Below are 15,876 nucleotides of genomic sequence, written 5' to 3'. Positions count from 1 at the left end.
TCAACGCTCAGTTCAGAAGCCTGCATCTCTGATGGTATGGGGTTGCATGAGTGCGTGTGGCATGGGCAGCTTGCATGTCTGGAAAGGCACCATCAATGCAGAAAATATATTCAGGTTCTAGAACAACATATGCTCCCATCCAGACGTCATCTCTTTCAGGGAAGACCCTGCATTTTTCAACAAGATAATGCCAGAACACATTCTGCATCAATCACAACATCATGGCTGCGTAGGAGAAGGATCCGGGTACTGAAATGGCCAGTCTGCAGTAGAGATCTTTCACCTATAGAGAACATTTGGCGCATCATAAAGAGGAAGGTGCAGCAAAGAAGGCCCAAGATGATTGAACAGTTAGATGTCTGTATTAGACAAGAATGGGAGAGCATTCCTATTTCTAAACTTGAGAAACTGGTCTCCTCGGTCCCCAGACGTCTGTTGAGTGTTGTAAGAAGGGGAGATGCCACACAGTGGTGAAAATGGCCTTGTCCCAACTTTTTGGGGATTTGTTGACACCATGAAATTCTGATTCAACATATTTTTCCCTTAAAATGGTACATTTTCTCAGTTTAAACTTTTGTTCCGTGATTTATGTTCTATTCTGAATAAAATATTAGAAGTTGGCACCTCCACATCATTGCATTCAGTTTTTATTCACGATTTGTATAGTGTCCCAACTTTTTTGGAATCCGGTTTGTACAAAATTTACCAAAAATTAGCAAATTTCCAAGATTCAATTTCTCTACTTTTATAATACATAGTAACACCTACAAAAATAGTTATTACTTTACATTTCCCATATGTCTACTTCATGTTTGGATCATTTTAGGAATTACATTTTATTTTTTGGGCACGTTACAAGGCTTAGAAGGAAATCTTAAAATTTTTCAGAAATTATCAAAAACCCACTTTTTAAGGACCAGTTCAGGTCTGAAGTCACTTTGTGAGGCTTACATAATAGAAACTACCCAAAAATTACCCCATTCTAAAAACTACACCCCTTAAGGTATTAAAAACTAAAATTACAAACAAACATTGTTAACCCTTTAGGTGTTCCACAAGTGTTAATGGCAAATGGAGATACAATTTCTGAATTTGATTTTTTGGCAAATTTTCCATTTTAATCCATTTTTTCCAGTAACAAAGCAAGGGTTAACAGCCAAACAAAACTCAATATTTATTGTCCCGATTCTGTAGTTTGCAGAAACACCCCATATGTGGCCATTAACTACTGTACGGGCACACGGTAGGGCGTAGAGGGAAAGGTGAGCCGTGTGGTTTTTGGAAGGCAGATTTTGCTGGACTGGTTTATTTATACCATGTCCCATTTTAAGGCCCCCTGATGCACCCCTAGAGTAGAAACTGCATAAAAGTGACCCCATCTAAGAAACTACACCCCTCAAGGTATTCAAAACTAGTTTTACAAACTTTGTTAACCATTTAGGTGTTCCACAAGAGTTATTTTCAAATGGAGATGAAATTTCAGAATTTCCATTTTTGGTAACCTTGCTTCACAAAAATGTAATATAGAGCAACCAAAAATCATATATACCCTAAAAATAGTTCCAACAAAACTGCCACCTTATCCCGTAGTTTCCAAAATGGGGTCACTTTCACACCATGGCTAAATGGAATAAAAATTGGGGAAGGGGATTATAAATTTAGTACTCCATGGAATTTGTACTCCCTAAAGCAACCGTCAATGCAGAGGCCCGGATGAGCGGGGCACGTGTCACACTGAGTGGTGGTGGTGTCCTTCCGTATCCCCCTCGTGTGACACACTCTGCACTTTTTTTGGGGACTGTCCCTTCTTTCCAGTATGGGGGACCACACCTGGAAAGTGTTGGCCAGGGACGATCCAGGCGCCTCCAGTTCCCGAGGTACTCTGGCCTGCTCTTTCCCGGTCAGAAAAGATCAGCCTTGAGGACTGCCTCACAGAACTGGAGGAATTTCCCTGTGTTGCCATCGCTCCGGGACAGCACAAAAGAGTTGTACAACTTTTTTGTACCATGCCAAGGTTTTGCGCATGGCGTTATATGGCTTGAAGACTTGATCAGAGAGATCAACTCCTCCCATATACCGATTGTAGTCGACGATACAATCGGGCTTGAGGACAGTTGCCATGGTACCTCGCACCGGGACAGGGGTGACGCCCGAAAAGTGATCGATGACCAGCCTGATTTTGTGCAGGCGGTAATAGGCAGGATCACCTCGGGGGGGACATGCTGCATTATCTGCATAATGCAGGCATTTCCGGATGGCCTCAAACCGGGTACGTGTCATGGCCGTACTGTAAAGTGGGGTCTGGTAGAGGACGTCCCCACTCCAGTAATGCCTGACAGTTTTTTTTTTTTTACTAGGCCCATGTGCAGCACGAGGCCCAAAAACGTCCTCTTCTCGGCTGCACTGACCAGAGTCCAGCCACCGGCCCTAGCAAAAAAGGAGCCCAGGTGTTGAGCAATGAACTGTTGGTCGTACAGGTTCGTTTGCTCCACCATCAGATTCACAAAGTGGTCACTGAAAAAAAGACTAAAATAGTCATATTCAGTGAAGCCCACTGTGTGAATCTGGATTCCTGATTGGCCAACAAAATCAGGAATCACAGGCTCAAAATACTCTGGGGTACACCAGACAAGTTCACAGGTAGGGGGCTCAGGTGGACTTATCTGGAGGGCCGGAAAACTAGTGCGAGCCCCAGAGCTGCTCGTACTAGTTTGGCGGTCCTGGCATGGCGGTCCTCTTGCTCCGCCTGGTGGCGTCTCCGCCGCCTGGGTGGCTCATCATCATAGCTTGATGATGAGGACGCGGATGATGAGAGGAAAGTGGGGTCATCCTCATCCTCACTGAGACTCTCGGATTAGGAGGCAAGCAGGTTGTATGCCTCCTCGGCCAAGAACGTCCGGCGGGCCATAGGGGAGTGTGTGTGTGTGTGTGTAAAACTTTATTCAGTGTGCGTGTGTGTGGGGGATGGGTGTTCGCGTACTTTTCCCTAAAACTAACAGAAAAAAAAAAAAAACATTGAAACAGAAAATTTTTTAACTCCCAAAATGTGTAAAAAAAAAAATTATTCAAACTGCTGATCAGCGCTGGGGTGGGCGATGCGCTAACAGTGGCCGGACGCCAAGAGTGCCGCCCACAGTCAGCGCATGTAAAAAAAATTAAAATAAAACACTTGTGCCCCAAAAAAAGTGTGTGTGGGGGCGGTAGGGCAAGCTGCAGCACCCCTGGGGGGTCTAAGGTCACAAAGCTGAGTGCTATGGACCCCAGACACCCGATCCGGGTGCTAGACCGCAATAAAAAAAACTTTTTTTCCCCCCTAACTCTCCCTCACTATCCCTGCCTAATCTACCTCTCCTTACCTCTCCCTACCTCTCTCAAAACACTGATGTGTGCCTGATGGCACAAAAAAAACCTCACAGAACAGTCAGAGGTTCCTCTCTCTCACGCTCCACGGACCTGGATGAGCGGGGAGAGGGGCTCCGGCAATTCAAAACTGCCGATCCGCCCGCCCAGCCGACCAATCAGAAGCAAACCTGAGAGTTGGCATGACCGCCACCTCTCAGGATCGCAGGTCGGTGATTGGAGGTGTATTATCACACCACCGATCACGTCCTATTCTGGGTTATCGGGTCACCAGAGACCCGAAAAACCCGGAAAAGCAGCGAACCGCAGGTCTGAATTGACCTGCGGTTTGCTGCGATCGCCGACACTCGGTGGTCACAGGACCCCCCTGGGCATTGTACCAAGGTGCCTGCTCAATGATTTGAGCAGGCATCTTGTTCCGATCACCGCCCGCCACGCGGCGGTGGTCGGAAATACACAGGGCGTAGAGGTATGCCCTGTGTCCTTAAGTACCAGGACATCAGGGTGGACCTGTGCGCCCTATGTACTTAAGAGGTTAAAAAGTGCACATGGCAAGCTTGATAGAGTGAGAAATGCATTTCAACTTTTATTTATTTATATAGCACATTTAATTGCAATGTTGTTGCCCAAAGTGCTTCACAGTTACATTAAAACATACATTTATAAAAACATTAGCAGCCGATTTGTGTAGGTGTGCTTGAAAATGAGGGAGTGGTGGCAGTTTAGAAATCATGTCCTGATTTTTAAGCTCACACTCTAGCTTTTGTCACTCGGCTGGCTGCTCACACACCTGGGTTCCTATGGCAACTCACTCTACTGCAAGGGCAGAGAAGAGAGGTTAAAAACAAACTGCTCCAACTTGCTCACTTCACTGGCGGTTGCCATCTTCAAATGGTTGTAGTTTAAAAATTATAAATCCTACACTGAAGAGCTTTATATTGTGAGAATCACAAGACACAGACCTACATTTTTATGCATAGTATGTCTATGAAATAATAAAAATGAAGGCAGAGTCGCAGTTTAGAAATTGCCCTTCAAATTTGAGGTGGCTAGAGTGGAGTTTCAATGAATGTCAATGGGCGGCGTGAGTTGCAAACAAATGGTCATATTGTGAAAACTATCAGGACTATGGCTTAGCTGTGGACATTTTTAGGGGCAGCAGGGATAGCTGAACGTTTTTATATAAGATTTGTATTAGGTGGGCTTGAAAATGAGGGAGTGGTGGCAGTTTAAAAATCATTTCCTGATTTTTCAGCACACACTCTAGCTTTTGTCAGCTCCCACTCTAGTTTTGAACATTCCGCCATTCATTCCTATAGGACCACTTTTGCCACAAAAACACTGATATTTAGTGAACCATTTGGCGAAACATTCCACAAAGTAATAGCACACCAATGGGGAACAATACGCACGTTTCGGTATATTACTGTCTATGTAGTGTAAAAACTGTGGGAGGAGTTAGGGTGGTAAATTTGGCTATCATAATGAGAATATATATGCGAGATAACAGTAAGTGATCTTGTCATGTAAGAACACCTAATTATTTTACAAAGACCACTCACTTGTGGCAATAGAATAATTTTCTGGCACACTATGCATAATACAGTACTAACTGCTTCACTGTTTCTCTTGGATTCACAGACAGAGAGGCAATACTCTTACACTGTCCCTTTTTTGCCACTCTAGTTCACTCACTCTACTCATCTCAGACTTTTGAACCAGCAGTAGGTCTTAGGGCAGCCAGCCACATCGTACTCTAGCAGGTCTTACCCAGATCTACTCAAAAGGTGTCTTCCAATGTCTTTCAGTCTTCTTGCCTTAAGCTTACTGATAATTTTGCATCAGCTGAACACAGTCCGGCTGCTCCACATCAGTCACAGCAGAGTCCACTGGCACTATATGCAATCACTGCCTGTTGTCACCACTCTAGTGCCCCTCTATCGCTCTGTCCCTCTTATCAGGACCATGGCACTTCAAATTGAGCCACAATGCTTGCTCGCCAGTCATTATCTGCACAAAGAAAGTCACGAAGCGGCAGCATTGAGAGCACATGAATGGGAATACAACAAATATATAAGGGTGAACACGAATATTATGAAGGGTTGATGAGGGTTACCCTTCTTAACTTTCAATGACTCTTGGGCCAATTTCTAACCAGCACGTCTGCTAACAATCCAGGTCCTCTAGAGAGGTTATCACCACCTAATAGCAAAGGCGATGAAGCCAACACGGACTGGTCTCCCTCTCGCAAAGGGTCCCATAGCTTGCCCCTGTTACATATGATCTTGTACTAAATCACAGTATTAATAGAACTGGGTCACATCTACATTTTTTGTAGGGAGTTTGCTTAGGTTTACCGATGAGTGAAATGAGTAATCCAACTAGATGGTTTGCCAGTAATGATAATGTTCAGACAATTTATATTCTTAGAATGTATAACTATAACATTCTATGTGTAATAAATACTTCAATTAATTATGTATGCATACACAAAGCCATTATCTCAGTACATAGCCTTCAAGGTATGCAAATTATAGGAGCCAATTAGTAGTTAGATGGTCAATTAGAATTCCGATTGGCTTATTTTGCCATCTGATATGTTGCTCAACAATAGCAGCAGCTTTGTATATATAGCACCTTTGTAATGAGCTTCAGTATCCATCTTCTGTGACTTTGTTTCATCACTCAGACATCTACCAGAGACAACCATGTCAGCAAAGGGACAAGGCAAAAACCGTAAGTGCCACTTAAATAGGTTTTGATTATTTTTAATAAAAGGGAATGAATAATTATTAGCTCTCCATTAGTTGTGCTCAAAGATATAAAGACAGAGCCTAAGTGAATATCCCATTTAACTAGTCTTTGTAAATGACTTAGATTTACCTGTAGTCCACTTGAAATACACAAAAAAAAATTATATATATATATATATATATATATATATATACTGTGCTAACATATGCTAAGCTTTCTTTAATGGTGGGTGCAGACAGCTGCAGGACTCTGTGAGAAATGTATATCGTTCTATTGGTGTTCATCTGCTGCCTTGATGAGTGAGGGGTACTAGTATTAGACACCCGCTTTCATGGTTCTTCAAAAACATCATTACCTGGCCTTACAATTAATATTGAGCTATGAGTGAAAATCATTATGGTAGACCAGTATGTGCAATATAAAGTGTCAATTTAAAGGGGTTTTCCGGACCCCTTTATTGATGACCTATCCTCAGGAATCAATATCCAATCAGTGGAGGTCAGGCAACCTGCTTCCCAACTGATCAGCTGTTCCCTGCAGCTTGAATGAGAGGTGGAAACAAAGTGTCGTGCTGGGTAACTGCAGCTCAGCACCCATTTAACTGAATAGGGGTTAAGCTACAGTAAGCTGGCATGACCATTACACTTTAAATTGAGTTCTGCTTCCAGCTCTGTTGTAAGTGCTAGTTACAGTGTCAGAGGCCGAAGGAAACAGCTAATTGGCGAGGGTGTTGGCGCCCCAACAATAAGATATTCATGATCTACAGTATCCTGAGGATCCCCTCATGCTGAGGATCAATATCAGGAGCTTTGAAAACCCCTTTAAAGTAGCAGTGAGCGTCTATATCAGCAGGGCCTCTTTGTTGGAGTGAAGATTGCCCAAATATTATGTCTACCTCTGATTTTGTCAACCTTCATCATGCTTACTTTAGTACAATATGCACTGGCTGCATTGATGCTGGTATTACTAAACTACTGTGCAATAGCTTAGTAACTATCATTTACAGGCCTTCACAGCAACCTTGCACCAATGATCCCACAATCAAATTGTTACATTAGCCTAATAAGTTTATAAATGTAATAATTTTCATTCTTTGTATTTTCATCACTTTCTCTGATATAATTTTTTTGTTCTTTTCAGCATGTTGCCCACCACCTGTTTGCCAGGACCAAACACCAAAATGCATCATAGTTGACCCATGTGCTCCATGTCCAAAAGTTCAATGTCCACCACCGCCTTGTTGCCCAGGTATGTATATTTGTTGATGATATTTGGATCTAACTGTAATTTGGATTTAATGCACAGAAACATGTATAACAGTCTAGTGGATACAGAGGCAATGCAAATAATCTATCTAAAATAAACCTGTTTAATGTTCAGATTACAACATACATAGAAAACAACAAAAGGGAAGAATTTCATTTCTATCAATGAAGTCTTAAAACCAACAGTGTGTAGGGGATTCTGGTTTAGTTTTCTAGTTTACACACACACACATTCAGAGTTGTATGAAGCTGTATTTCTTTACCTCCATGATTTCACAATAGAACTTTCCATAGAAGTATTGCTTCTAGGCAGGGGGTACATAGAAATCACTGGGCCCCATAGCAAGAATCTAAAGTGGGCCCCCGTTCCCCTTTTATAGCCCCTCCCACTACCCATTCCAGGCCTCTCCCTTTGTTCCATGAACTATGCTTGCTGCTGCGTTTTATACTGTATGCCATCAGGGCCGGATTGGGATTACAAAACCGCCCTGGCACACAAAAGAGGTTTAATAGATGCAGTGTGTACAGATGTATAGTATATACAGCAGTGTACTGTTATGTGAGGTACGAGGTATAATAGATGCAGTGTTTATAGATTTATAGTATATACAGCAGAGTACTGATATAATATATGCAGTGTGTACAGGTTGTAACGGGATTAGCTCACGGAACCGCCGTCTCCTGTCATAGACGGGCGCTATAGGCACATAAAACACAGTCCAGTCCAAGCAAGTATGGTGCAATGGGCCTCAGCCAGTTTTATTGACTTTTGCAGAAAAATAAATATTAAACAACACAGTTCAAAAGAAATGAAATACCTGGCCGTCTGGCCACTACGTCTAAACAGGCAGTAGTCCCTAACTACATGAAACTGAGCCTTGTGACCAGCTCCATCAACCAAATACACTTCTTTTCTTTTCCACTCACCCAGCAGGGTTCTTCCCAGGAGCAGAGAGATCAGCTAGTGAGCTGTTTGCCCTTTTATATCACACTCAGGTTCCAAGGTGATTAGCCACAGTTACCCTGAATACCTGGAGTGGCTAATTGGAGCAGGGACCCACCCAACTCTCCCTGCTCCAAGCAGCCAGGCCCTTCTAGCCAGGTTTTTAACAAAACCCTTGCAAAGAGAAAACCCAGTTTTCCTTGCTGTCAATTCCCTGGCTGCTTTTTAGAACGTATAGGACAGGAACCTAGGTGAAATGTAGACTCCTTCTACCACTTTCCCCCTGGTCCTGTCACAAGGTATATAGTATATACAGCATTGTACTGATATGTGAGATACGGGGTGTAATATATGCAGTGTGTACAGGTATATAGTATATACAGTAGTGTAATGTGAGGTACAAGGTATAATAGATGCAGTGTGTACAGATATATTGTATATACAGCGGGTACTGACATGTGAGGTACGAGGTATAATAGATGCAGTGTGTACAGGTATATAATAAATACAGCAGTGTATTGACATGAGGTATGAGGTATAAATTACAGCTCGTACCTCACATATCAATCCACTGCTGTATATACAATATATCTATACACACTTCAACTATTATACGTCGTATCTAACATATCAGTACACTGCTGTATACACTATATATCATTACACACTGCATATATTATGCCTCGTACCCCACATCTCAGTCCACTGCTGTATATACTATATATCTGTACACACTACATCTATTATACCTCTTACCTCACATATCAGTACACTGCTGTATATACTATTTATATGTACATATTGCATCTATAATACCGTGTAATATATGCACTGTGTGTGTATATATATATATATATATATATATATATATATTTACAGAGCAGTGTATTGATGTGAGACATACAAGGTATTCTACTGTAGATGCAGTGATATGTGGTCAGTTATACATTATGGTCACTGTGTGTGTGAGGTACATGAGGTAGTGGTCAGTGTCACTGTCTGAAGTATTATACTTGAATGACCAATGAGTAAAAACAGGGCATGGGGGAGGAATGATGAGAAGTGGAGGATCTCCTCTTACCACTCCATTCCAGTCTATATGGATCAATGCAGAGCTGATTGTGAACTTATAATACTTGCTGTTAGAGGTTGAAGGACCTGTGATGATGTCATCACAGTTCCTGGCAGATGTACCTTTCAAACCTAGGAACTACACCATTTTTGGTGCAGTTCCTTTGCTAGGTCCTGCAGGACCTGTGATGTTGAAGATGATGTCATCACAGGTCCTGGCAGATGCACTGTTCTAACCTGGGAATCATCAAAGGTCCTTTAGCTTTAGAAAGATAGACAGGAGCAAATAGGGGGTGGGGCATCTCCTCCACTGCAGGCCCCTCTTCCTCACGCCCTATAGCAGCTGCGTGGTCTGCCTATATGGTATGTACACCACTGCTTCTTGATACGAATAACTGAGTAACACATCACCAAATGGAGCATTATATGCCGCATTGGCTGAATTATTTTTGTAGTCCAGAGTCATACATTCTCCAGTTCTGAGGACCAAGCAGAGGCGCAGCTAAAGGCTCATGGGCCATGGTGCAAGAGTTCAGTTTGGGCCCCCCTTCCCTCAGTCCTTTGTGTCAAGGGGCAGGGGAGCACATATCCTTCCTGCTGCCTGAGGCAAAAATGGAGCTAACCTATTCCTTCCAGCCAGAGGTGTAACTTGGAGTTTCTGGGCCCCAGACTGATACATCTGCACCCCCTATAGCTTTACACATGAGATGATTGGAACTATCAACGATAAATGATGAAAATATTGGTGGCGATAACTGATTGTTTATACAATAAAATGTTCTTGCATGATATGACTGTAACAAATAACTGTTCTCTGACTTTACCCTATTGTTAGCAGTATGATTATGTGAAGACAGAATTTATGTGATACAAGTCCTGCTATAAACAGCCATATTATGGTCATAAAAATATAGGTAGCATTTGCACCTAGGCCCTAATGCCTAAGAAACCCAAAGTCCTTTTTGCCACATAAGATGACACCAGAATTACAAATGTCACAGAGTAGTTGAGAGCCCTGTTATAACATTTGTATTGGGGCTCAGGAGCTTCAGTTTACATCTTCTTCCACTTGTATTAAAGAGTAAAAAAAAAAAATATCATACTGATACTCTTTGGCTGAGCTGTCAGTTAACAGCGATAGAGTGGCAGAGTAGAGTTAACGCTTTATGGCCTTTTTTTATGTGACTACTTAAAAAAAAAAACTTTAATAATATTTTTTCTAATCCAGCAAGACGCATTATAATTGAAATTTTTTTTTTGTTGCCAGACTATGCATATTTCATATAATTCATTTTATCTGTTCTGTCAGTGCCTCAATATCATAAATTACCAGCATTACTTGCCAACAATCTACTAAACCTTAAGTTTCAATCTATTTTTTTATTTTTTTATTAGATCCATGCCAGCAGGGTGGTTATGGACAAGGCTACGGTGGTCAAGGAGGATATGGGTACGGAGGTAACATGAAGTGAAGAAACTTTGCTGTACCATTCAAAACTTCCAAATTAAATCATGGAATCAACTATGCATTGCAGTCTGTTCTACTGTCTATATCTAAGCAAAATGTTTAACAGTCCTTGAAAATGTTCTGTTTAACTTTAATAAATGTATTCTCCTGATTAAGTTATTCAATTGTATGTGAGAGTATTATTTCTAACCACTTCTTACCATGGCTCTTAGTGGACAGAGATAGATTAGCATTTTTAAGCACTTACAAATTAATTGGCTATAATTTATAGTTATAAGAGCGAGCTATCTTCTCTACAACATGTCTCCTTATGTAGTTACATACATGTAGTTAGCTGGTTGAAAAAGACCGAAGTCATCAGATTTATTGCTTGAAAGTTGATCCAGAAGAAGGCAAAAAGTACTCTAGGTAGACAAAATCCTTCCTGATCCCTGCTGGTTATCAGACAGATCTCTAGATCAACATTCCATATAAATACCAGGAACTGTATATTGTGTTTTACTGTGAACACACGTCACAGTTTGGATAGTAAAGCAATATATTCAAATTTTGAGATGTAATTCGGGCCTCAATGATCAAGTAAATATATATTTTTTTACTGTGCTATAACTTTTACAATGATGCACCATTAAAAATTAGTCCTAATTTTTAATGGTGCAGTTTTGTGGTACACATAACTTCCTATTTAACTTTCTAAGAGAGGGTAGGAAAAAAACAACAGTACCCCCACTGAGTTTCCACACTATAACATTTGTTTGTGGTGTTCATTTTTTGGCATAAGTAACATGACAACGTTATTTTCTGTGTCAGTATTATTACAGCTATACCAAATACATATAGTTGTTTTATGTTTTACCACATTTTCACAACAAAAACCCTCTTTAACCAGTTGCCGCAACTGTAACGCCGAAAGGCGTCATCGCGGCGGCTCCCTCAGGCTACGCTAACGCCGATTGGCGTCATCTCGCGTGAGCCGAGATTTCCTGTGAACGCGCGCACACAGGCGCGCGCGCTCACAGGAACGGAAGGTAAGAGAGTGGATCTCCAGCCTGCCAGCGGCGATCGTTCGCTGGCAGGCTGGGGATGTGATTTTTTTAACCCCTAACAGGTATATTAGACGCTGTTTGGATAACAGCGTCTAATATACCTGCTACCTGGTCCTCTGGTGGTCCCCTTTGTTTGGATCGACCACCAGAGGACACAGGTAGCTCAGTAAAGTAGCACCAAGCACCACTACACTACACTACACCCCCCCGTCACTTATTAACCCCTTATTAGCCCCTGATCACCCCTGATCACCCCATATAGACTCCCTGATCACCCCCCTGTCATTGATTACCCCCCTGTCATTGATCACCCCCCTGTAAAGCTCCATTCAGATGTCCGCATGATTTTTTACGGATCCACTGATAGATGGATCGGATCCGCAAAACGCATATGGACGTCTGAATGGAGCCTTACAGGGGCGTGATCAATGACTGTGGTGATCACCCCATATAGACTCCCTGATCACCCCCCTGTCATTGATTACCCCCCTGTCATTGATCACACCCCTGTAAAGCTCCATTCAGACGTCCGCATGATTTTTACGGATCCACTGATAGATGGATCGGATCCGCAAAACGCATACAGACGTCTGAATGGAGCCTTACAGGGGCGTGATCAATGACTGTGGTGATCACCCCATATAGACTCCCTGATCACCCCCCTGTCATTGATTACCCCGCTGTCATTGATAACCCCCTGTAAAGCTCCATTCAGACGTCCGCATGATTTTTACGGATCCACTGATAGATGGATCGGATCCGCAAAACGCATACGGACGTCTGAATGGAGCCTTACAGGGGCATGATCAATGACTGTGGTGATCACCCCATATAGACTCCCTGATCACCCCCCTGTTATTGATCACCCCCCTGTAAAGCTCCATTCAGACGTCCGCATGATTTTTACGGATCCACTGATAAATGGATCGGATCCGCAAAACACATACAGGCGTCTCCCTGGAGCCTTCCAGGGGGGGTGATCACCCCATATAGACTCCCTGATCACCCCCCTGTCATTGATCACCCCCTCTGTCATTGATCACCCCCCCTGTCAGGCTGCATTCAGATGTCCGTATGATTTTTACGGATCCACGGATACATGGATCGGATCCGCAAAACACATACGGACATCTGAATGGAGCCTTATAGGGGGGTGATCAATGCCAGGGGGGTAATCACCCCATATAGACTCCCTGATCACCCCCATGTCATTTATCACCCCCCCTGTCATTGATCACCCCCCCTGTCATTGATCACCCCCCTGTCATTGATCACCCCCCTGTCATTGATCACCCCTCTGTAAGGCTCCATTCAGACATTTTTTTGGCCCAAGTTAGCGGAAATTATTATTTTTTTCTTACAAAGTCTCATATTCCACTAACTTGTGTCAAAAAATAAAATCTCACATGAAGTCACCATACCCCTCACGGAATCCAAATGCGTAAAAATTTTTAGACATTTTTATTCCAGACTTCTTCTCACGCTTTAGGGCCCCTAGAATGCCAGGGCAGTATAAATACCCCACATGTGACCCCATTTCGGAAAGAAGACACCCCCAGGTATTCCGTGAGGGGCATATTGAGTCCATGAAAGATTGAAATTTTTGTCCCAAGTTAGCGGAAAGGGAGACTTTGTGAGAAAAAAATAAATAAAAATCAATATCCGCTAACTTGTGCCAAAAAAAAAAAATTTCTATGAACTCACCATGCCGCTCATTGAATACCTTGGGGTGTCTTCTTTCCAAAATAGGGTCACATGTGGGGTATTTATACTGCCCTGGCATTTTAGGGGCCCTAAAGCGTGAGAAGAAGTCTGGGATCCAAATGTCTAAAAATGCCCTCATAAAAGGAATGTGGGCCCCTTTACGCATCTAGGCTGCAAAAAAGTGTCACACATCTGGTATCGCCGTACTCAGGAGAAGTTGGGCAATGTGTTTTGGGGTGTCATTTTACATATACCCATGCTGGGTGAGAGAAATATCTTGGTCAAATGCCAACTTTGTATAAAAAAATGGGAAAAGTTGTCTTTTGCCGAGATATTTCTCTCACCCAGCATGAGTATATGTAAAAAGACACCCCAAAACACATTGCCCAACTTCTCCTGAATACGGCGATACCACATGTGTGACACTTTTTTGCAGCCTAGGTGGGCAAAGGGGCCCACATTCCAAAGAGCACCTTTAGGATTTCACAGGTCATTTACCTACTTACCACACATTAGGGCCCCTGGAAAATGCCAGGGCAGTATAACTACCCCACAAGTGACCCCATTTTGGAAAGAAGACACCCCAAGGTATTCCGTGAGGGGCATGGCGAGTTCCTAGAATTTTATATTTTTTGTCACAAGTTAGTGGAAAATGATGATTTTTTATTTTTTTTTTCCTTACAAAGTCTCATATTCCACTAACTTGTGACAAAAAATAAAAACTTCCATGAACTCACTATGCCCATCACGAAATACCTGGGGGTGTCTTCTTTCCAAAATGGGGTCACTTGTGGGGTAGTTATACTGCCCTGGCATTCTAGGGGCCCAAATGTGTGGTAAGAAGTTTGAAATCAAAATGTGTAAAAAATGACAGGTGAAATCCGAAAGGTGCTCTTTGGAATATGGGCCCCTTTGCCCACCTAGGCTGCAAAAAAGTGTCACACATGTGGTATCTCCGTACTCAGGAGAAGTTGGGGAATGTGTTTTGGGGTGTCATTTTACATATACCCATGCTGGGTGAGAGAAATATCTTGGCAAAAGACAACTTTTCCCATTTTTTTTATACAAAGTTGGAATTTGACCAAGATATTTCTCTCACCCAGCATGGGTATATGTAAAATGACACCCCAAAACACATTCCCCAACTTCTCCTGAGTACGGCGATACCACATGTGTGGCACTTTTTTGCAGCCTAGGTGGGCAAAGGGGCCCACATTCCAAAGAGCACCTTTCGGATTTCACCGGTCTTTTTTTACACATTTTGATTTCAAACTACTTACCACACATTTGGGCCCCTAGAATTCCAGGGCAGTATAAATACCCCACAAGTTACCCCATTTTGAAAAGAAGACACCCCAAGGTATTCGCTGATGGGCATAGTGAGTTCATAGAAGTTTTTATTTTTTGTCACAAGTTAGTGGAATATGAGACTTTGTAAGAAAAAAAAATATAAAAATAAAAATCATCATTTTCCACTAACTTGTGACAAAAAATAAAAAGTTCTATGAACTCACTATGCCCATCAGCGAATACCTTAGGGTGTCTACTTTCCGAAATGGGGTCATTTGTGGGGTGTTTGTACTGTCTGGCCATTGTAGAACCTCAGGAAACATGACAGGTGCTCAGAAAGTCAGGGCTGCTTCAAAAAGCGGAAATTCACATTTTTGTACCATAGTTTGTAAACGCTATAACTTTTACCCAAACCATTTTTTTTCTACCCAAACATTTTTTTTTTATCAAAGACATGTAGAACAATAAATTTAGAGAAAAATTTATATATGGATGTTGTTTTTTTTGCAAAATTTTGCAACTGAAAGTGAAAAATGTCATTTTTTTGCAAAGAAATCGTTAAATTTCGATTAATAACAAAAAAAGTAAAAATGTCAGCAGCAATAAAATACCACCAAATGAAAGCTCTATTAGTGAGAAGAAAAGGAGGTAAAATTCATTTGGGTGGTAAGTTGCATGACCGAGCAATAAACCGCTAAATTTGTGGAGTGCCGATTTGTAAAAAAGGGCCTGGTCTTTAGGGGGGTATAAACCTGTGGTCCTTAAGTGGTTAAATTTTTTTTGAGAGATGCTTTGTAGTTTTATTAGTATGATTTGGCAGTATATAAGGCTTCTTGATCACTTTGTATTTCATTTTTTAGTTGCAAATAAGTAAAATGTAGCAATTCTGGTATTTGTGAACAGTATTCACCCTGCGGGATAAGGTACATGATAATTTTGTAGTGTGGGTCGTTATGGACATAGCATAACCAAATA

General features: G+C 42.0%; 1 long non-coding RNA gene across 1 annotated transcript; it reads left to right on the top strand.

The window, feature by feature from the left end:
- Positions 1 to 5,959: 5,959 nt before the first annotated feature.
- Positions 5,960 to 11,020, top strand: LOC121005144. The gene is made up of 3 exons (XR_005779877.1): positions 5,960 to 6,096; positions 7,255 to 7,362; positions 10,789 to 11,020. It is a non-coding gene; the product is annotated as an uncharacterized LOC121005144 (long non-coding RNA).
- Positions 11,021 to 15,876: the final 4,856 nt, after the last annotated feature.

The sequence above is a fragment of the Bufo bufo genome, chromosome 6 (assembly GCF_905171765.1).
Source record: "Bufo bufo chromosome 6, aBufBuf1.1, whole genome shotgun sequence".
Classification (NCBI taxonomy): domain Eukaryota; kingdom Metazoa; phylum Chordata; class Amphibia; order Anura; family Bufonidae; genus Bufo; species Bufo bufo.
This window is presented reverse-complemented; position numbering and strand designations above follow the sequence as displayed.